This window comes from Lonchura striata, chromosome 12 (genome assembly GCF_046129695.1).
Source record: "Lonchura striata isolate bLonStr1 chromosome 12, bLonStr1.mat, whole genome shotgun sequence".
NCBI classification, from domain to species: Eukaryota; Metazoa; Chordata; class Aves; order Passeriformes; family Estrildidae; genus Lonchura; species Lonchura striata.
In genome coordinates this window covers 5,910,091-5,933,737 of record NC_134614.1, presented here as the reverse complement: position 1 = coordinate 5,933,737, position 23,647 = coordinate 5,910,091, and the positions used below count along the sequence as shown (strand labels likewise).

At 43.1% G+C, this 23,647-nt stretch overlaps 1 protein-coding gene across 18 annotated transcripts in view; it reads left to right on the top strand.

Moving 5' to 3' along the window:
• The window catches only part of ATP2B2 (ATPase plasma membrane Ca2+ transporting 2), a 396,907-nt gene that overhangs the window by 196,009 nt on the left and 177,251 nt on the right, over positions 1 to 23,647 (top strand). The window contains exon 1 of one of the 18 annotated variants that reach the window (XM_077786061.1): positions 6,578 to 6,788. The exons of the other annotated variants lie outside the window; for them this stretch is intronic. The gene's annotated coding sequence lies outside the window, so the exon portion shown is untranslated. Of the gene's footprint in view, positions 1 to 6,577; positions 6,789 to 23,647 lie in introns of those variants that run through there. 18 annotated transcript variants of the gene reach the window in all.

Below are 23,647 nucleotides of genomic sequence, written 5' to 3'. Positions count from 1 at the left end.
TAGTGACATTTTTATTGTGATGACTTTTATTTAATGATTTTAGTGACTTTCAGAGAAACACAATGATTTATTAACCAGCAGTCACCCTCAATCTGTAAAATATAAAGGTCCATAATAGGGACACTCAGATGTTCGTTTTACCTGATCTGGTAACTGGGGGCAAAACTTCCATGCAGGGGCTGGTGAGAGCTGGGGCTGTGCTGCCCTTGCTAAAGGCTGAGCAGCATTAGGCTCCCTGAGCAATTAAAGAGAAATATTTTAAACAGAAGCAATCACCACTCAGATAACTGGAAACACACTTTCCTAGAAATGCCATGTGTTAAGGGCTGTGACCACCAGCGCTAGAACCAGCTGAAAATTCTCTTTTGCTGAATAGTTAATTAAAAATATGCCTTAGTTTTTTAATTCCATGTGTGTGGGCAACGAGGCTGGAGAGGGGCTGGGAACACAAACTCTGTGAGGAACGACTGAGGGAGCTGGGGGTGTTTAGCCTGGAGAAAAGGAGACTCAGGGGTGAGCTTATCACTCTACAACTTCCTGAAAGGTGGCTGTGGTCAGGTGGGGTTGGGCTCTTTCTCCAGGCAGCACTGACAGAACCAGAGGACAGAGACTCAAGCTGCACCAAGGGAAACACAGGTTGGATATTAGGAAAAAGATTTTTACAGAAATAGTGATAAAGTTCTGGAATGGTTGCCCAGGGAGGTGGTGGAGTCCCCATCTCTGGGTGTCTTTAACAAAGCCTGGATGTGGCACTGGGTGCCAGGGTTGAGTTGAGGTGCTGGGGCTGGGTTGGACTTGATGGTCTTTGAGGTCTCTTCCAGCCTGGTCATTCTGTGAATTCTGTGGGGGTTTTTAAATTTTTATTAAAAAGAGCAGGATTTCTGTCTTAGAACTGGCCTTCATCCCCAAAGCAAAGCAGCTATTAAAGGATGCAAGATCTTTTCCACGTTGATTTTACTGGATAACTGGACAAGGCAGTAGCTGCTGTTGAGGTTTCTTGGGAGATGTTTTTTTGCCAGTCCATGCTCCAGAGCTTGGCTTTGGGAACTGCGTGGCTGCTGTACCTGTGAGATCTCCAAGAGGAGCCTGAGAGGTTCCAGGAGCTGCAGCTGCTCTGGAAATGCAGCCTCACTCCTGACCCTGATGCTCTGGAAATGCAGGATGGTGCTGTCAGGTGTCTGCTGTGGCTCTGATCGTTCAGATTATTCTGATTATTCCATGCTCAACCCTCGTCAGCCCTGCTTGTGTTTGGATTAAGGGAACAGAGCCTCACTCTGCATTTCCTGCTGTACAAATCCTCATGGATATGTGGAATATCTTATGGATATGTGGAATATCCTGAGCTGGAAGGGACCCACAGGGATCCAGGACATCCAGGACATCCCAGTAATCCCACCCTGTGCCTCAGAGCATTGTCCAACGTGTGCATGTCGTGCTGGATTTACAGCTGGGATCAGAGTATGGCAACTCCAACATGAAAATTGTGGAAAATAACCACTTAATTCTATCTGGGCAAGGTTTGTTATCTGGGATTAGTCAGTGAAATGGGATGAGGATATTTTTAAAGTGATGTTTATGTTTGGGTCAAACATTTGGGACATGCTTATTATAGTTTGTATATTTTCATTGTCATAATTATGGAAAAAGCATGGTGGGGGATGGATTGGGACTGTGAGAACAGTCCCAAAAGTGTACAAATGCAATCTTTAAATCCTGTTCTCTTGCTGTAGGAGATGTAACACAGCATGGGATTAAATGATAGTTTTATTGAGGTTGAAAGGGGTTTTGCAGCTTTGTCTTCTGCTGTTCTACCTATTTCAAAAAGCAGACAAATTACTTTAAAAGACTATTTCTTCTGAAAAAAACACAGTATTTTTTCCGGAGCCTTAGAAAGTAGAAAACACCTACTTTTAAAACTTTCTTCTCAATCAAGAATTCTGTTCTTACATTGGAGAAACATTGTTGTGACAGATATATTTGGATGTATTTAGATTAATAATATTGCTTGATGAAATGTTTGACGGGACACAAACCAAACAGTGGTATGGACACTGGAGAAGAGTACAGATAAAAGGAATGGATAAAGAGAGTGATAAATTTTACCAAGAGAGTATTGAATCAAAATTTGGGTTCCAGTTGACAAATCTTTAGATGTCAGTGGAGCAAAATTGTTTTGTTTTGCTTATTCACCTCTATTTATGGAAAAAAAAAAAAAATAAACCCTCTCTCCCTGCCCTGTGCTCTTGTAACACATCCCAGCATGGTTTGGGTTGCAAGGGACCTTAAAGCTCATCCAGTGCCACACCCTGCTGTGGGGATTTAGCCACCATTCATGATGTGAAATATACCCAACCTGCATAAAAATGTGGAGTTCTAACATGTGTATTTGTCCATGAGCTGTATCACAGTGATGGTCAGCACTTTGTGACAGGTTTGTGCAATTATCTGTAAAATCTGGAGACGCCAGGCGTGCCTTGCATGTCTCATTCCCCTTCTGGGGGGAGTAACGTGACACTTCATGAAATATTAGTGCTCAGCCTCTGCGTGGCTGAAAAATGTGCTGTGTGGGACAGCTGGGTACTGCTGCAACAGCACAAAAATCTGTGCACTTGGGCTTGTTTTTCCCTTGCTGGAGGTGAGGTGAATCCCCTGTGCACACGTGGGTTTTGGAGCTCATTGCTCAGGGGAGCTGGCGGGATGCTGGGCTCCGGCAGACTCTGGGTTGTTGGGGTTTGAGGCTTCAGAGCTGTGGGCTCCCCACCTCATAGCTGTGGTCAGAATTCAGAGTTCTTACTCCTTTTGTCAGAATTCATAGGTTTTACACCTGTGCTGTAAAAGGCCTACAAACACCTTTTGTCAGAATTCATATCTCACACGTTTTTCAGCTCTGCTTACACAGAATTGGTGCATCAGAATTGCACAAAGATGCAAAGATCTGATGTAAAGGTCACCCCTGAAACTGTAATGGATAGGATTGTATTGATTGGATCAAGCCCACTTTTTTTTTTTTTTTTTTAATTTCAGACTTTTGGTAGACAGTTTTTGTTTAAAAATAGTAGTTTCTTTTAAATGAGCTATTGTATTCTTGAATGACATTGCTAAATTTATGGAAAACCAGGTAAAGTTTAAAATAAATTAATTAAATTAATCTAGTTTTTCTATTACCTATTTCCATTTCTATTACCATTTTCCATTTAATTGTTTCTCAGTATTGTTACTTAATTTGTTCTTTGTCCCCACACATAAATTCCATCATCTCCGGTCCTCCTTTCTCATTCTTTGAAATTCCTCTCTCTCCTTTAGCCATGTGCCTGTGCCTTGATAAAATTATTTGATACATATTTCTTGTCTATTATCTTACATATAACTCTTTAAAAATTTAAAATCTGGTTTTACTGTTAAAAATTTCCTAAAAACTACCTGGTTAAAAAGCAATACTTTATCTGTTTGCGGATTCATCTAGGCCAGAAAGTTACATTTATGTACAGGAAAATGTGAATAAAAATGTGAATGTATCTGCCTAAAATGACAATTATATAATATAATGTGAAGATAACATTTGGTTACCCTGAGCTTCATGCAAATTTTAGAGCAGTGGCAAAAGTGACTTTCCCAAAATAATATCTCGGATTGGTCTTGAATGTCCTTTTTCCTATGCTGTGAACCAAACTTCTCCCCTTTGATTTCTGTCATTTTTAAACACTCCCCACCCCAATGCTCTTTTCTTCCCCCCTCTGTAAATTTATATAAAACAGCCTCAGAATTATTCAGAATGGAAAGTACCACAAAGGTAAGGGAAATAAATTCCTTCGATTCTTAAATTTAGCCTGCTCCGCTCAGGTTGGGAAGGGCTGCTGGTGAACATTTACCTTGTGGAAAATGGGATAAAAAAAAAAAAAGTGTTTATTTGTATACAGAAAGATACAGAGCTTGCTTTGAAGTGAATTTTTCCTTCTGCCCATGGGGGAGCAGCCCCGTGCCAGCTGCAGGCACTGGTTATTCCTGGCTGGGGACAGGCTGGCATTTGTGCTGTGCCAGGCGCCAGGTGTGCTCGGTGCTGCTGCAGGTCACGGTGCCACTGGGGCACTGCAGGGCTGTGCCAGCCTTCCGCGGGCACTTCTTGCCCTCTGCACAAAGTGTGCAAAGCCCTCGTAAATCACAGCTGCTCCTGGGGACGGAGCTGAGCGGGGCTGGGGAGCCCTGGCTGCTCCCCTGGGTGCTGATGTGGGATGTCAGAGCCTGGGCTGGATGCAGGGAGCTCTCCGATGGAATTGTGGGTTTATTTCGGGAGAAATCAGTGTAAAATGCCTGCAGGACACCAGGGAAGGGTGAGCTGAAGGTGTTTAATTCTGCCATAACAAAGGCAGAGTGGCTCCAGCGTTTGGGGTTTACAGCAACCTGAAACCCAGCAGCTCAGCACAGTTTCAGGGCTCTCTTTCTCAGACTCCTGTTTGGACCTGGAATATGAATAAAAATTATTTTAAAATGCATAACAAATAGATCTTTATCATCTTTATTACTCCCACTTAAGAAATGAGTCCTCTCACCAACAGCATTTGCCTCTCAGTACTTAAGAATAATATTTTGTGAAGGCTGCGCATGCCGCTTTCCCGTTCAGGTATAATTTTCTTTTATCTTGAGACATTTGCATGCCACAAATGTACTTTTCCAGCAGTTTAGTGCCATATTTTGTTCTGCATATTTTTGAATTTCTTAATTATCTAGGTTTTAGCCACTTATTTTAATAGTTGGGTGAAACCATCTTGAGTATTTTTGGAGTCTCTTTTTACAGTCCCAAAATTTAAAGACCTGGAACTGTTGGTTTCTTCACATGGAAGGTCTGTACATGTGAAATACTCTCTTAAAATTCTGCCTAGTCAAACTTGCATTAATTCACAGGATTTGATTTTCTCAGGTAAGTCTGACAGTGTTTCTTTTAAAATATCACAGTATAATTCCTCTAGACTCTATTAAAAGTCCTTATACTTTTATAGGAGAAAATGTTACTCTTCACAGATACAAAGGTCTGTAATTTAAAGCAATCAGAAGTTAATTTCCATAGTGTGACAGTGATAAATGTAATTTGCATCATTAAAATATAATAATGTTTCCTGAGAAAATGAGCCAATAGTTAAAAAAGCAGCACTAAACTTTCTTACTTTTGGATATTTTATCATTATTTTATTTTCCTAATGCCAATTTTTTTATTGGTGGGAGAAAATGTTTACCTGTGAGAAAGTGCCTGAGGTTAATTATTATTATTATTATTAATACTACTACTACTACTACTACTAATAATAATAATAACAACAATAATAGTAGTAGTAGTAACTTAGCATGTGTATGCATCTTTTCCATAAAAGTATTGGTTTGTTTTTTAATGTGGATTGTCCCACTTGTCCCACTTATTTTTGTGTGGACATTCTAAACATTTGAGCTAGTAGGAACTTTCTTTTCCTTTCCTCTATACCTTTATTTCCTCCAACATTTAGAATAGTACTTCAACATATTTATGTTGATTACAGAAAAATCTTGTTACAGTTCAAGCTGTACAAAACCAGAGGGCCAGGCTTACACCTGGTGTCCGAACCTGGGCAGAGAAGCTGCGAATTGCAGCACTGGCTTTGCTGCCTCCCCTCTTTTGGGCTCTTAGTGGTTGAGGGATCGGTGAGGGAGGCTGGGACTCAGTTTCATCCTCTGCTTGATCCCATTTAATCCTCTACCTCTCATTTCCCCAAATATTCATATACCACAAAACGAGCCAGGTGCTCTGGGTGGTGTGTCCTTTTAATAACAGTGTGAAGGCTTCCTTTGCTGCTGGGTTTATGTTTCAGCACTGCAATAAATAACTAAAAAGATAAAAGGTGGTGGCTGGAACTGACGGCTCCCTGCCTTTTCAGCAGCATTTGCTCAGAGTGGTTGAGAGAAGCCCTTGCTGAGCTCGGGGTGCTGCAGAGGCGCTGGCGTGGCTGGGCTGTGCGGGCTCCCGGCTGTTCGGAGCTGCCCCGGCAGCCCGAGGCGCGCACCCGGCCCGGGCTGGGCACGGTGCTCCGGGCACCGGCGGCACGGGAACCCAGGCAATCCACCTGCCCTGCAAGGGGCAGTGTATTGTAAATACAGGCGAGCCCAATGGGGAGAAATGACCATGTCTGTCTCAATTCAGAAGGCTGAATGATTTATTTATTATAACTATGTTAAAATACATTAATATACTATATAAAAGGAAGATACCAAAACTACATACTCCTTTCTCTGACCCTCTCTCTCTCGTCCAGCCCCAGGTGGGTTGGATTGGCCACCAGGCTCAATCAATCCTCACCAGAATCCAACCAAGCACTCACTCCAGGTAAACAATTCTCCAAACACATTCCACATCGGAAAAACAAGGGGCAGAAATAGAAATAGTTTTCTCTTTCATTTCTCTCTGTGCACCTCTATGAAAAATCCTGAGAGGGAGAGAAAGGTGCTTGCCGCAGGAACGTCATTTTGCTGCTGGGGGTTGGCAGTAAGGGAAGGAAAGCATCGCCCCGCCGGCGGCGCCGCCTCCCGGAGCGCCCGCAGCTCCCCGCTCCTGCCTCCCTTCCCCAGGCTGCCCGTGCCGCCAGCGGGAAGGAGCCGGGGATCCAGCGATTCGAGGGGGTGGAGAGAAGCAGGAAAGGTGTGTCCCTGCCGCCACACCCCGGGGTGTGCTGCGGGAGCGCCGCACTCATCCCATGGCCAGCGCCGCTCCGGGAGCCGCGCTCACCTGCACGGCTCGTCCGCCGCCGCCCGGGGCTGCAGCCCTCCAGGTAGGGCACAGGGATGCTCGGCACGGCACTCGCTCCTCTGCTGCCCCGCGCCATCGCTCTGGGCTGTTTTGGGTTCTGCTTTTGGGTTCCAGGCACGCACAAAGCTGTGTGCGCCCTGAGTTCCCACTCAGGGAACGAAATGTGGGTTGGTGAGAGAGGGAGAATGTCCATTATTAGTTTGCAGAGCCAGAAGGCAAATGGTAATTGCTTCAAAAATGTCCCCTGCATTTGACTTTTAGGAAGGATGGGAATAGAAATGATTCATTAGAATGGAGCCATGTGAAAGAAAAATGTAACTATGCTGGATTTATTACCTAGAGATGATGCTGTAGTTGAAATATTCGTCAGCTGTTTATTTTCTCTTTAACAATTGTCACTGTAGCCCAGTACAAATGCAGTGTTTGGGATGACTTTCATAGATAGCAGTAAATGGCTGATATTGCAAGAAAATGTTTGGCAAGGAAATAAGCAGCTTACTAATGAATTTTAAAAAATAATCATGCTTATATTTCATGTAGATTTCTGTGCTGAAAATGTACATCCTTTCTTTTTAAACCTGATATTTTAAAAATCCATCAGCACCAGCTTTTGCCTTGTCAGAATTTCACATGCTCTCCTGTTTCATTCTTTTCTTGCTTTTAGACTTTATAATAGCTGTGAGTTTTATTTAACTTGAGCTCAGGCACCAATAAGAACAATATTCAGGTATTTGTTTTAGAGGTGAGAACATTTCTGAACTAACTGTTAAAGCTGTTAAATGAGTACAATTAGATGAAATATTTTAGTAAAACATAGAATGCATCACAATTCCTCCTTGCTATTGGAAGCAGGGATAGAGGAAAATAGATGACAATATTAATTTTGACAAAATGCAGCCACATTTTTCAAGTTGTCATGCTTAGTGTAGTCTAATTTTGCTTAATCCTTGATTTTTGCATGGATTCACAGTCAATTTTTAGCTGAAATTCAAATGGTACTGAATGTCTGGATAGGGTGATATATTTGGATTTGCAAATGCTTCTATGAATTTTATCACTTCTTTGGGAGGAATTAGCTAAAAGGGATTCTTAAAAATACTTTTTTTTTTTTAAGGGTTGAAGTTGGATGTGAAATATTGGCAGCCAATCTGCCATTCATCAATTTACCTGAGCTTTTTTCATCCCCTCCAGAGAGACAATTCATACTTTTAAAAACCTTTCTGTGTGGGCAAGTCTGTGAAACTGAATTCTGCCTGAAAATACCCCGAGTTGGTAAAGCATGGTTATGTAACCAGTATTGCATAATAATGCATTTAATGATATTCTAATAGGAGTTTACTTTTATCACTGTTTCTTTAGGAGAAAAGGTTGCAGGGCTGTGACTAATTACCCTCCTTCTTTAAGGTCATCAGCTGTCCTCGTTTTCAAGGACATCCCTTGCTAACAGGGACAACCCTGGAATCTTGGAGGCTTTATTGAAAATGGGGCAATGTTCTAATTTCAGAGCAATCCCATGTCAGGCAGACATCTGAGCAGTTCCAGAGCTCACGTGGCTCCGAGGACAGCGCCAGCACCAGCACCAGCTCCTTCCCTGGCGCACAAAGACGTGCCAAACAGAGGTGCAGCAGCAGCCTTAGATGTAAAAAAAATAAATAAATTGGGTTTTCTCTTCAGACACGTGTTCATTTTTTCCCTTCTGTAATCCCACAGCCATGGGAATGGGTCAGCAAAATCGGGTTCGTTGCCCCGTTCCACTTGAATGGAAAGACCAGGCAGCAAATGCTGGAGCGTTGGGAGGAATTTTCACAGAGGCTGAAGCTAAATTTAAAGGAGGAACAGTTCTCTGCACTCTCTGTTCTCAGACAGTTGTCAAAAGAGAAAAGTAGGTTTTGGAAGCGTTCAGATTTGTTTGACGACTTTGTTATCTCCGTGCTTGAACTCGGGCTATTTTATATGTGCTTTAAAATAAGGAAGTCCTGGGATTATGTAAGGGGTTAGCCAAGTACAACACAGAGAAAGATGCAGGAGGGATTGAAGTGTGGTTTTAAGTGTGTGTGAGGACATCTGTGACTGCAGGGATCTCAGAAGGTTTCTGCTGGGGAGGAGATCCCTGATAGCTCAGCTCTGCCCCTCTGCAACAGGGATGTCTGTGAGGGCCTGCCTAGATTTCACTGAGCTTTCCTGTGCTTCAGGATACCTTGTGGAATGGTGTCTTTTATTGGAATGAAAGCTTTCTAATATTTTTAGCACAGAGACTTTAATAAACTTGAGGGTTTTAATGGGAAATTGTTAAAATATAAACTCCTTCGGTTTTCTCCAAATTTTAGGGACTGATGGCTCCATAGGCTTCATGGCACCTGGGACTTGTGCATGTTGGGTTCCAGGGCAGTTGTCCCAGAGAAAGAAAAAGGCCAGTGGGGTATTTAAATCCCCAGTGGCTGTAACTCAATGTGTGAGCACAGTAGGAAAGTGCATGCATTTTTCATGTATGGTGCTGTGTCAGGACACACATGGGAGACTTTCTTTTCTGGGGTTTGGGGCTTTAAATGTACCACAAACACACACACACTGCTTGTCTTTGTGTTATAGTGACAACAGGTTTTGTAAATAAACAATTTGAGTTACTGCGGCTGCATTTTGTAACAATATCCCTACTTGGTGTCAATTTATCAAGAGCTGAATGAGCTTAAAAGAATGTAGTTTTTTATTTACAGCACTTACCTGGGTAAGTGACAGGTCTAGTGTCCCATTACTTCCCCTTCTGTCATTTTGCAGGATAGAATTTCATGCATCTGCCAGCTCAGATTCTCCTTTGCTGGAAAGATTTCATGTACTCCCACTTCTCATAATTAGAATAATGGTGCCAAAATTTTCTCAAGGTTAAGAAAACTGCTGGAACCATAAAATAGAACATGAAGGAGCTGTAATTGCTTGGTTTTTAAAGTGAAGATGTGAAACTCCTAAAGAACGACCACAGTTTTTGTGGGGAATCAAGGGCAGTGTCACAACACTGAGGGCCCAGGTTTCAGCTGAGGTGAAGGAATGACTTTGCTCAAATGTTGAACCTGATGCATGCCAAGAAAGGCATCTATGCCAGAATTTGTAAGCTATTTAACACTGTGAAAATCAACTGAAAAGTGTTTGTGTTTTCTTTAGTAATTAAATAGGGATCACTTCAGTGATAATGCATCCTGTGCACAGAGTCCTACAGCTCTCCTTGCTGCTAATGGGATTTGCAAGTGTTGCAAAATCTGTATTCATCCAGCAGAAAATGTGCATCAGAGTGCCTTAGAAAGCTGTTCAGCCTTTATTTCTGAAACTTGGGGTGACTTCACGTTGCCCAGACTGGCTTTAGAAGAGCCCTGCTCTGAGCTTCCCTGGCCTCATTCCTCGTGAGCACCCCGGCTGTGTTTGGCCAGTGGGGTGTCAGGGCTGGCCAGCACAGCCAGAGCTCTCTGCTCCTGGGGAGCAGGGCACTGCAAGGTACCATAATGTATCTGGGGAGCAGAAATGAGGATGTTTGTTTCTAACCCATGAGGAACTGAGAGATCTGTGCTGCAGAGCAGTGCTGGCAGCTTTCCTTTCCCCTGAATCTCAGGGTGAAGGGCTGTATCCATCCCACTCCTTCCCTGCCTTCTCCCTCGGGTTGCACATATTTGGCGAAGGCTTAAATGCATCTCTTGCTCTTTAGCCACTTTCCTGACTCCTCCTTTCTCCAGTTTTGCTGCTTGCCTGTCTCTCCTGACACGTGGGGTGACAGCAGTGCCTCCAGCAGGGCTGTGGACCAGCCTCCCCTTCTCCACAAACCTCGCCTGCCCAGCTGCTGGAGCTGCAGCATCCCTGCTGCCCAGGAGCTGAGCACCAGGGGATGCTGGAAAACGTTTCAGAGCTGAATTCAAATCCTCTCCCACTTGTTACCTGTGCTGCCACCTGCCTCCCTGTTGCTTTTTCTGGCTGTGTGCTGATTTTATTTTGGTTAAAGATCACAGCCACAGCCTTCACGCACAAGTTCTCTTTATTGACACTGTGGCCGCACTGAAATGCTGATTGTTTTAGTCCTTTGTTTTTCCACCACTGTACATGATCCCTGCCCACCTCTCAGTGCACCTTTCCCCCCCGCAGAGCCCCTCTGGATACATTTTGGGCTTTAGGAAATTGGTTGAGTCATTAGTCTCTGAATTCTGCTCTGATTTGTATTTGTTTCTTGGTATCTGCCTTTACCAAAGCCTCATTCTTCAAATTGTGTTTATGAAACAGAGGGAGAGGTGATTGATAATCTGTTTTACTTTATCCTAAATGGTCGTGTTCAGTTTTAGGTATTGCATTATCCTGTATAATGTAAAACTTCCAATATAGCAGAATTTAATATTGCTGTAAGTATTTTTGGGAATTATGCAACCTGCTAAAGTAGGCAAACAATTTTTTTCCCCCGATACTCAGAATTAATTCTTTTTAGCAGAGCTATCTTGATAGGACTGTGAATGGAGATTTGTAAATGCATCAAACTCCTTTGCTGATTTTTCAAGTCCCTTAATTCCAATACTTTGTGGATTGAAGGAAAACAAGTTTTAAAACAATCTCTTTTGTGTGGCTAATCCTATATATAAGAAATGTATTTAATCTGTATTTGCAACTTTTGACCTTGAGGTTCAAATGTGTCCAGAAAATTCACTCTAGGATTAATGCTTTGATTAAATGGATGGCCTTCATTGTATAGAAACTTTTCCCTCCCCCTCCAGTGCCAGTTATGAAGACTTATTCTTGATTCTGGAAATAAAATCCTTTTCCCAGGGACTTTGGCAAAGTTCACCCCAACTCTTCTTTTGCTCTCAGCAGCTCTGGGTGAATGGTGGCGTTGTGAGCTCAGGGAAAGCCCTTTGGAATGGCAGGTGCAGGTTAACTGCTTTATCAGAGATACCCCAGCCAAGATGTGGGCATTGAACTCTTCAATAATTGTGCTCCCCACTCCTTTTGACTTCCTTGTCGTGTTTCAAACTTGCGATATTGCTTCGTGAGAGTTGTGACCAGTCTGCCCAGTACAGGGGAGGTACTGGTGACTGTGGGGAGTCCAGAGAAGGGCCACCAAAGTGAGAGCACGTGGCACACAGGCAGAGGCTCGGGAGTGTCAGCATTCCTCACTCAGGAGAAGAGGTGGATGTGGTTTTATTCCTTTCTTCATTTATCCAATGGAGGTCATAAAAGAAGGAAAATCCAGACTCGTCCCCAACGTGCACAGCAAAAGGATTTGAGGTAAAAGCTGTAATTCCAGTAAGGGGAATTCTGGTCAAATATAAATAGCTTTCTCACCAGGAGGATGTTCCAACATGGGAATAGTGGCCCAGACAGGGGTGGGAATCTCCATCCTTGGGGATGCTCAAAGCTCAGCTGGGCATGACCCTGAGCAAGCTGTTCCACATTTGGAGTTGGCACTGAGTTGGGCTAGATGACCTTCAAAGATCCCTTTCAATCTAAATCATCCTATGGTTTTCTTAGGAACACTGGGAAAAAAAAAACAGCCCCCAAACCAAAAGAGAGCTGTTTGATTTGAAGTCAGTTTTCCAAGCAGAAATGCAGGGAAACCTGAGCCTGTGTTTTTGTGAGACATGGACGACTTTTAGTCTGCTGGGACCTCTGTGAGAGTTGTGCTGTGGAGTCCTCTGGCAGTCCTGGAGCACTGATTTGCAATGGCAGCTCGGGCTCAGCTGTTCCTCTGGGTTGTTGCTGGCAATTCTTTATGAGACTTTTTTACCTTTCCATGATAGATTTGTGATCTTCTGCTGCTCTAATTGATTCCAGCAAGTAGAATTCACACAGGTAAGACCAAAGTGCAGAATCAGGAGGAATGAAAGCAGCACAGTCTTATCCTGTGCTGGGAATTCAGAAAATGTTACTGAAATTCTTCCATCTCAGACAAATTTGTGCAGTTGCTTTCAACAGTGATAAATGACCTGCCCCAAATTTCTAGATGACTTTTCCATTTATGGTGTGAAATTATATAAAAGTCAGAGTAATAAGGAAAAAAATGTTAACTTAGTCTTGACTGCTTGAGTCCATGTAGGGAGGTTTGACACTTGTTGCTGTGGTGCTATTACAGTGGTTGCTAATTAATGTCTCTTGTTAAAGCACCCTTCCTGCAAGTGCCACCTTCCTTTGGGTGAGTTCTTCCCGCACCATAAAATAGTAAATAATACATCGGATAATCATCTTGATAAAGGCTTGTGTCTGAGGGGGAAATGTGATTAAAGAGGAAAATGAGTTATGATAAAACATGCTCAATTAATATAAGGTGTCACTTCTGAAATGTCAGGTGGGCTCATTAAGGTTACAAGGATGCAAACTGCTTGGAAACTACTACCCCCCTCTCTGGTTAAAAGGAAAATTGCTGGGGGAAGTGTCACTATTATTCTGGGGGATGTCATCATCCTTAGGGATGTCACTTTATCCCTGAGAGGCCTTGGGGGACAGGATGGCAGGGAGGGCAGAGGCAGAACAGGGAGAGCACAAGATGATCAGGGAGAGAGAGGCAGATCAGAGAGGGCAGGAGCAGATCAGAAACAGCACAAGATGATCAGGAAGGGCAGATCAAGAATCAGATCAAGAAGAGCAGAGGCAGATCAGGAAGAGAGAGGCAGATGAGCCAGCCTGGGTCAGGGTGGCCACAGTGTACCTTGGTTTTGAGGCAAAAGATCTGACAGTCAGCAGGTTCTGTCCCCATCTTGGGGTATGAGGGGGAAAGAATGAAAATAAATCATTACGTATAAAGGCAGAATGAGATACTCCTGCAGACAGAGGGTTTCCAACAATTTTAGGATATAATTGTTAAAGGGGGATTCTAGCTGGATAAAGGCTGAAATATTTGAATTGCATTTACAACTGTATCTGTCTTCCCTTCCTGCTAAGTATCTGTGATGAACTGTATTGGGGTTGCTCTTCCTCTGATAAAATGTTTTCTAATAAGGACAGAATCAGGATCATGTAGGTTAGAAAAGTCCTCTGAGATCATCAAGTCCAAGCTATCACTGATCATCACCTTATCAACCAGACCATGCCACCAAGTGCCACATCCAGTCTTTCCTTAAACATCTCCAGGGACGGCGACTCCACCATCTCCCTGGGCAGCCCTTTCCAATATCTAAGCAACCTTTCTGTGAAGAAATTCCTCCTGAAGTCCTTCAGTGCAGCTCCTTTCCCAACCATTGTAGTGTTTGCAGAGGTACCTTTTGCAAAAGTCCTTCCTTCTGTAAAAGCTGAAAAGCCTAAACCACGGCTGTTCCTGCTAGACTGATATTCTGATTTTGAATTTTGAGCCTTATTTGAAGGGCTGTTTTTGTGGTGTTCCTTTTCAATATTTAATTCTGATAGTGGATTTGCTGGTGCATAAGTTGGTCTAAAGTTCTTATGCCTAATGCATCAGATAATTTGTTACAGAATCTTGTTTACAAGGGAAGTTTTCTTGATATGAGGTTGCTGGTTAATACAATGTTAAACAAATGATCCCATGTCTAAAGTGTCTTGGAAGGTTCATTCTGGGAGAGAATTTTTAACAATTGGAGTCAGGTCCCTGTAAGAGGGAGGCCTAGCTCCAAGGCTATAATCCAAAAAGGCTAAATCCAAATCGATGTAATTTAAATAAGAATCTGTGGATAAGACACAGAAGGTTGTGAAGACTCAGTTATGAATTATTTAGAAAGGGATGGGAAATGAAAAGATGCTAGAGATAAGAGGCAGAAGTGGAGTTTGCAATGTGTGTCCATCAGCAAGGCTTTTGGTGCATTAGAGGCAGATCAATAGTGGGGAGCAGCCCTGGATCTGTGCAGGTCTCGTGTCTGACTGGATTCAGTCTGAGCATTTGGCCTCAAAGTGCTCCTGCTGGGCCTGGAAGCTTTCCAGAGCCCTCTGATTGTTCCTGCCCTTGTGTGCCAAGTGTGAACCTGCAGTGGGGCTTCTGCTCTGCTTTCTCCCAGAGAAATCTCCTGCCTGAGCTCCAGAGCTTTCTGCAAACAGAGCTGAGACACAGCCAGAGCCGAGCTGCTCTGAACTGCAGAGCTGCTCAAACCCAAAACGTGAATGTAGGGCACAGCAAAGTCATCTGGCTCTGAAGCCTGGTGTAAAAATACATCATCTTATCCTCTGCTGGAGAAGCAGAGGTTCTCTCTTAAAGGAGAATTTATCAAAATGAACTATATTGGGTTAAATCCATTTTCTTTGAAGTTGATGGTAAAGCTTCAACTGATGTAAATGGGAGTAGAATTAGGCCAACACTGATCACTTAGGGGAAATCAAAATCTAGGCTAGAGAAAAGGCAAAGATCAGCTCTACACAGATACAGAAATAGTTCCTGTGTGCTGTGCCACGGGTGGCTCCTGTGTGCTTCAGCTGGAGTTGGAGGGCTCATTTCTAAGGCAAATGTCACTGAAATTACTGCACCAGGTCAGTGGTGGCACCCAGTCAGGGGTTCCCAGCTGTGGGATGCTGGTGGGGTGCAGCTCCAGCTGCAGCACAGCACTTCTCCCTGGGGACGTTCTGCTCCCAGACACGGCCACAGGTGTGGTGCCAGGCCTTGAGGAGCCCTCTGCCACCACGAGAACCTCACTCTGTGTGTTTCACTCCTGACAACTTGTGAGTCAGCACAAGTCCTTCCAACTTTGGGATTCACAGTGCTGAGGTACTAAAGAGTTAAAGTGCAAAGGGTCCTAAAGACTTCAGCAAAAGGATTTACCACCAGCATCACTCCCCTTTTGCCTGTGCCATCTGTGCCAGCAGTGTTGGTCCCTGCAGGAGGATGCCACCTGCAAGCTGCCTGCCTGTTTTCCCCTGTGCTGGAAATAGCACTGCCAGCAGAAAGAAATATGTGGTTTTCAGTCAGTCTGATGGTGCTGAGGACTTGAGCTCCTTTTCAGGCACTGATTTGCTCCTTTTTTTTTGTGTTTGGACAGAGTCTTCCTGCTCTGTTGTGGAAGAGCAGAGAGGCATCTATCCCTGGAGTCAATGAAAACAGTCTGTTTACGAGGCTCTCTGGATCTGTGTGCTGGGCTGTCACCCTGGTGCATGAAATGTCTAACACAATAGCAACAGAGCTGTGCTCAGAATGTGACTCTGGGGAGAAAACTCTGTCACCAGGAATGACAAATCCACCAGTGCTCCTTATGCAATTAAAATGGCAACTTATCTCCTTGTGCTTCACGTTGCTTCCTCTCAAACTGCTGAGCTGCTCCCAAAAGGAAACGCTCCCATCTCTGGGTGCCCTGTGCATCCCTGGTTTGGTGTCTTTACACTGATACAAGCCTGGGAGGTTTTAATCATCAGGGAATAGAGCTTTGCCATTCCAGCACGGCTGCCTGGCTGCTCCGAGCTGCAGCTCAATTATATTAATCTGACTGTTGCCTGTTTAAGCATCATCCTACATCTTGACTGACAGTGGGGTAAACAGATTCAGCAAATAAACTCTGCTGCCTGTGCTTGCCAGTGGCAGATCAGGTCAAGCAGAGCAGCAGCTGAGCAGGGGCAAACACACACACAGAGCTTTGCCTGTGTCACTGCCTCCTGACTGGGATGGAAATGCACAACATGAGCACACACAGTGCCACAAGAGTGGTTCCGTGATGCCTTAGCATCATTTTAGCTTTTATATTTTCCATCCATTTGTACTCCTGCAGCTCTTCAGTGTGTAACTCCAAACCCCACACACGGTGCCAGCTGCAGCTTTCCCAACAATTCCTCTCCAGGCCTGGCACTCAAGGACACCTCACTGCCTCAGCCCCAGGGATGGGAACAAAAGGGACTTGGGGAGCAAACCTGGGCTCAATGACTGCATTACCTGCAGCTGGAATGGGAAGATTAACCCCAAAGTGCAAATGGACCAAACTTATAAAAGCATAAAAACCTGTGACGCGTGGTCCATTTCTGGCATAGCCCAAAATGTACCTGAAGGCCCTTTAATAAATACAACTGCTTTTTATTCTCCTAATTTTGTCTGGCCTCTGGTTTTAGGAAGCCCAAAAAGGCTTCAGCCCCTCTAAATGATGTGCACATGCTCTTGGCAGTGTCAGGGTGACACTGGGCAACTGCAGCTTCCAGGAAGAGTTAAAGAGGTTTAGATGGCAGCTGTGTGTTTTTCCTGTTTATCTGTTTTTATCAAGGTCACTGGAGTTGCTATTACAGGGATGGGAAGGGTCTGTTCCACTCACTCTATTTCCACAAATCTTTATCAATGCTAAGTCCTTTTTAAAATGGTTGTGCTAGAACTTGGGAAGTTTTGTTCTTGCAAGAAGTGACAAAAAGCAAGATAAACAGAAGGTTATTAAGGAACACATCTGAGGAAGTGTTTTCTGTTCATTTTCAAAGAAGGCAAAACAATAATCACAGAAGCATATGTGAACAAAAGTTGTCTTGATTTAAAATGCTAAAAAACCTGCATTGATTTACATAGGGAGCACCAGATTGAGATGGGCTGAAGCAAGAGTTGGGATCTTGTTTTTTAATCCCCAACCTGGCAGAGCTGCTCGCTGCCATCAGGCGTGGGCTGGATCTGCATTTTGGGATGGCATGTGGGTTAGGTGCATGCAAATCAGAGATGTGGGCTCAGCTTTGATCAGTTTTGCTAAATTTTCTGAGATAAGCTTGTATTTTTATTTTTTGGGGGTTGTAGATAAACATGCAAAGGATTGACAATTTCCTTTTATTCTGGAGATTGTTGTGGGGGTGCTCTCTCTGTAAGATTTCTGATTAAAAAAACAGATTGGGAGATTGCTTAAAGTTATTAGAAATGTGGTAATTTCAATTACCTGATGTCTGAATTATTTCAGATGGGCTCACAAAAAGCAGAGAAAACCAAAGCTGTTGCAGGAGGTGTGAGTTTGCTTCTCTAGGAAATATGTAGGAGTTGATGGGTGTGAAAACCTTTGCAACAGCTGGATTTTGCCTTTTGTTTACTTGCACATTTCAGGTATTATGTCAATGCAGGGGGTTTGATTCAAACAGATTAATAATAGAAATCCCAGTGTTTAAAACTTGTTTTAAAACTTGGCACACCTTGAACACATCAAGGCACAGATATGACAATAATATCACAGGTTAATAACATTATGGTTAATAACTTTAGGCATGTTTAGCTCTAGGCTGGATCTTTGGAGAATTTGGTAATTCCTTGTTATCACTTCTGCCTGTAGAGGGAGAGATTTAATTTTATTGGTCCATTGGATGCCTCCACATCTCTAATGCCAGAATTAATTTATTTGGGAATCCTTTAGTATGAAATATTTGCGGGCCTGGTGTCAGAGGGAAAGATGTGGCTTTCCAGCACATCTGGGATGGCCATTGGTGATGGGTGACATGAATTCAAATGATCCAAACCATTTGGGTTTCCAAGTGGGAATCAAAGTAGTAACCAGCTGAAATCTTAGTAGGTATTTATGTGTTGTCCCTGAAAGGGATTTGAGCCCAACAAATCAATAAAGCAATGTCCCCTGGTGCCAGATGGTGCCTAATAAATGGGAGCAGTCAGCTTATCTTGGTGTTTGGGGGGGTGTTTCTCCCAAGCATCTCAAGATACCTCTTCCAGAAATTCCCTTTTAGGCATTTATTGATACTGTGATAGGAAAAGAACACAGGTTAGGATTTTATTTTCAAACAGTCACCTTATAGTCAAAAGCCAGAGCATTCTGTGTTGGATCACTTTTTGAGAGGTAAAAGCAACAGATAGAAATTTCTTTTCCAGAAACTTTATTTAGATTGAAAAAGGGTGAAAAAAAAACATGCTAAAATATGGTAAATTACTTCTGATCTCAGTGTCCCTGGAGTAGCTCTTCTTACAAGAACATTTGTTGCTTTTACTCTTTTAATTTTAAGATTTGCTTGGAATTTGAAGTTACAGGTGGCATTCCTGGTGAATGCATAATTAACAGCACTTTAATTTAAACAGAATGTTCCAATCTCAAATTGTTCATGGTGCCTGTTGGCTGAGGTGTTGGGTGGAAGTCATTACACACTCACTCCACCCCCACTTCCAGACCCAGACCTGGTCTCTTGAAAAGTAGCTGTGAAGTTTGCTGAAGGTTTTAGAATTGGGATGTTTCCAGTGCCTGTAGTCTTCTGACATGGAAAAAAACTGTGGGAACATGGGAAATTTGGATTAGACCCCCTACTGGTTTTGTTTAATTTCAGAAATAACAGAAAGCTCAGCTGTCGAGACAATATTCTAATAATTATTCTGCAGAATTATTTTCACAGTTTCTTTTGCTCATCATTAATTTTGTTGTGGTTTTGAGTAGTTTCTTACTTTACCTTCCCAAATAAACTCATTATTTATCTTGCAGGACATATACAGGGTCAAGATATTATCTATTGAAGCTTAATTGCAATATGGTTATCCAGTATTCAAAACACTTAGCTATTGAAATATGTGCATGAAGAAATGCAGATTGTCCTCATGCCACCACCATTCAAATGGGACCAAGTAATTACCAATTTTTTAAAACAAATCTCTGTAAAGAAAAAAAAAACAACCCAACCAAACAAACCCAACAGCAACAACAAAAATGAACCAAAACCCTTGGGAAAAAAAAGGGAAATAAAATTCCAGATTTTGAGTTGGCACCTGGTATGTAGTTTGTGAGTAAATGGTGGTTGTGTTCCAAAATGGAAGATTTCACTGGCAGCCCCTCACAAAAATACCTTTTCAACTCAATTGTCTCTGCTTATCCCCATCATTGTGCTGAAGAGATAGGGAGGGAGCTGCTCCCAAAACAGACAAGTAATTTGCTGGAAACAGATTTTAGATCAACACATTTGATTACAAGGAGAAATCAAGCTGAGCTCGTGCACTTTGTGCAACACAGGTCTATGTTCTCTGTGAGAGCCGTGGTTAAAATCAGCAAACAATCATGCTCTGTAGCAGCTGAGACATCCAGATGGTCTCAGTTTATCCGTCATTAAAACACACTTCAGTGTTCCAATCTTTAGATAAAGATAGGCTTCAATAGCTGTGGCAGGGCCCATATCCTAAAAGAGAGGTCACAAGCACCGAGGCACTCACAGCAAATACATCCCAAAGCAGCTCAGGGCCTCCGTGGTGTCCCAAGGTCACGGAATCATTGAATCCAGAGTGATTTGGGTGGAAAGGGACATTAAAGCCCATCTCACTCCACCCCTGCCATGGCAGGGACACCTTCTACTGTCCCAGGCTGCTCCCAGCCCTGTCCAACCTGGCCTTGGGCACTGCCAGGGATCCAGGGGCAGCCACAGCTGCTCTGGGCACCTGTGCCAGGGCTGCCCACCCTCCCAGGGGAGAATTTCTTCCTAAATCCAATTGAAATCTGCACTCCTCCAGCTTAAGGCCATTCCCTGTGTCCTGTCTCTCCATCCTTGTCCCCAGTCCCTCCCCAGCTCTCCTGGAGCCCCTTTAGGCCCTGGAAGAGCTCTGAGCTCTCCCTGGAGCTTTCTCTGGGCTTTTGTGCAGCTGCTGGGGCTCTGTGGTTCTGGTGGCAGCTTTGGAGCTGCCCTTCCTTGTGTCATCCCTTGGGAGTGCCAGCAGCCCTGCAGCAGGGTGCTGCAAGGGAGTGGGCAGCACTTTGTATTCCTTCTGCTCCTCCCGACCCCGAGAGGGCTCCGAGCAGCTTTGTACCTTCCCTTCTGCCCTTGCTGGGAGGAGGCAGCTGAGGAAGAGCAGCTGGAACATCTGATCCATGTGTCAGATGGTCACAGAGGGCCATGAGGCTCATCTCCAGCTTCCCATCTTTCTTCGTTTGCTGGCCAATTAATGAGGACCCCAATTGTGCTGAAATTTGAGAATCTGCTGAAGGGCTTTGCTGGACAGGACTCTGTGCATCCTGCAGCTAATTATGTCATTCATTAATCTGTTATCTCTTGGTGATGGGCACGGGAGTCACTGAGAAGGATTCAGAACCTACCTGGCAATTAAAGTATTTATTCCTTGTGTATTGGTAATTCTTCATTTCTGTGCTGCAGCCATGTGAAATCCTTACAGGGAGTGATATTAAGGGATTCTTAGAGAAAATTCCTGTTTCTTCCTTGTTCTCCTGGGTTTTTTCCCATATATGCAGATAACTAATGTAGCTTAAGAGATGCAGAGTAGGAAGATTAATCTCTCTTCCCCCTTGCAGCTCCTAAAGAAAGTTACAGCTTTATAGCTTCAAAAGAGAACATTTTATTTTTAAGTTGCTATTAATAGCACAGAAAATTAAAAGCTCATCATGGTTAGGATGAGATCCCGATTGAACTTGACAGGGAAGAAGTTATTTAATAAAAGTACCAGGCATGATGATGGCTTTAAAATAAATCTATGTGTTAATAGCTAAATTATGAGGCGATAATCTGCTGGTCTGCCTAAAAATGTGTTTGTAGGAGGATTTTTGGGATGACCTCGTAGCTAATGCATGGTTGTTGGTATGTCCTGTCCTACAGCTTGTATTTTTTGGCTAATTGTATGATTTTAAGGTTGGGCAGCAACATTCTACATAGCTGTGATCGCTTTTTATCCATCAATTGATGTCTGCTGCTGTTTTATCAGCTTATTTTTCTGAGCCACCAGCTAGGATAATGTGCTTGAGGGAAAATTATACCCTACATCAGTGGTTTTGTTACAGCATGTTGTACATTATTGGTAATTTGAATGCACCCAGATAAAAATAGAAAGGTTAAGTCGTTTTCCAAATGTTGCTTCTGTGAAGCAGAAAGAGAGTAATGTCTGTACTCATATATGTTTTTGAGGGAAGAATGGGTTTTTTATTTTATTTCCCCTCTGCTAAAATTGATGCTTTCCCTCAAGCTGAATGCAGAGAACACTTGGCTTTGGAAATTTCTCTTCCCAAACTCCTTTATTGTTATTTTTTATTCCTCCTGTTGGATGTTTAGGTTTAATGAGCCAGTTTTTTAGCATTACCATGCCAGTTCTGCCCACATATGCCTGTCCCCAGCGTGCCTTCCTGTGGGCCAGGTGGTGTGAGCTGGTGCCAGGGAGAAGAGCTGGAGGCCCACGGTGCCCAGTGCCCTCTGCAAGTGTCCCTGGCAGCTCCTGGGCAGGGCCCTCTCCCCTCCTTCCTTCTGCTTGGGGGCTCTCAAATGTTCCTCATCCCCCTCAGATGGTGCTGGCAAGGCCATTTAAGTCAGGGATTTATGCAGGGCCTGGCTGTGATTTCTGTCAAATTGTACTTATTCATTTCTGTTCCAAAATGATTTCGTGATTCTCTGTAGAGGACAATAACCTGGGAAAAAAAAATAAAAAAAAAATGGTATTTTGATGGGGCTGCCTGATAGCCATCTCCTTGGAACCCTTTGTGCATGCCCTATTTAAAAGCTCTACAGAACATCGCTGTGTGTCTTTCAGCTAATGCCCACTGAGATTTAAAACCTCCTTTTTGGCTGCTCTCTTTCTCAGGAGTCACCTTGGCTGGCAGCTCCCACTGTACACCCGAGTCCTGCAGGGATGGATTTTTCCCCTCTCCTCCTTTCACAAGGATTTTCATGGTGCAGACTCACCTCTCCAGCAGCTCTGCTCCTCTTGCCTTACAGGGCAGATCTTCTGAATCACCAGGGAGAAAATATGTTTATACTTGATTTTCTTAGTGATTAAAAATGCCTTGGGGGCTGTTGGGTTGAACCTATCCAAGGGCTTCTCCTTCTTCTCCCCTGATTAAAGAGAATCAGAATCACCTGTGGTTTTCCTGGCAGGTGAGAGAAATCAGCCAGCTGGGGCCTCTTGCCTTTCATTTCAGCTGGGGACAGATGAGGTGGCTGTTCTCTCTTCCACTCTCTGCAAAACTGCAAAGAAATTCTGCCCAAATAATAATTTCACTGCAATTTATTCTTCTAGCTTTTTGTTACCTGCAAGCCCATGGCTGAGGATGTGGAGCTGGAGTTCAAAGCTGGCCAGGTTTGGATCTCTCTTTAGTAGCAAAGATGGGCTGGTTTATAAGAAAAACTTAAAAAGCTGTGACAATAAAAAATATTAGATGGATTATATTTTTAGCAAAAAAATAACAGAATGCACTTGAAGCAAATTTATCTTTTGAAGGGAAAAAGCTTTTTTCTTCTACCACATAACTTCTTTTCCATATGTTGGAGCAAAGCAATAAGTTATTTTTCTTTACCTCTGGTTGTTGCATAATGATGGTCTGAGAGTTCAGTGGCATAAAGATTTGAAGAGATGCCAAATTTTATAGCAGCTGAACTCTGCTTTGTGTACTGGTGGTGGTAAACTGCTGGTAGTTTATTTTTAGCAGTTTCTAACATATTAAAGCTTGGTTTTAAATTTGTTATACTTTCACCTGCTGCTTTTGAATTCTGATAAATAGGTGAGGTGGAGTAGCAATGCTCTGTAGTGTGCCGGCACACAGCAGGACACGCTTGGGATTATGCCCTTGGTTAACTAAAATGATCTCCTGCCATCAAATGTGCAGCTGGCAACAAAAATCTTTCTGAGATGGCCCCTGTTAGTTATAATTTGGTCTCTCTATTCTCATTTTAGAGAACTGTATCCGATCCCAAGAATAAAATAGCCTAGTCTTATGTAAGAATTTTTAATTTTTTTTTTTAAGGAAAAGATGTAAAAGTTCTTTTCACTGTTAACAAAAAGAAACTGTAGATATATGTTCTGAAAAGCAGATTATAGCCTGCAGTTTGCTTTTTCAGCCTTTATGGGAATGGTGCAAGTGAAAAATGTGCTTCTTCCAAATCTACTTGCATATATTTCTATTCAGCCATTAAATTACAATATATTGTTTGGGGGCTTTTTAACAACCAAATTATTTACTTTTATATTTTGTTTTCTTCTTCTTTTATTTTTCTTCTTGTGCTTCTTTTGCATGGAAGCTTAGTTTTCTGGATCTCGTTAACAACCAATGGTGCTGCATTAAAAGCTTCAAC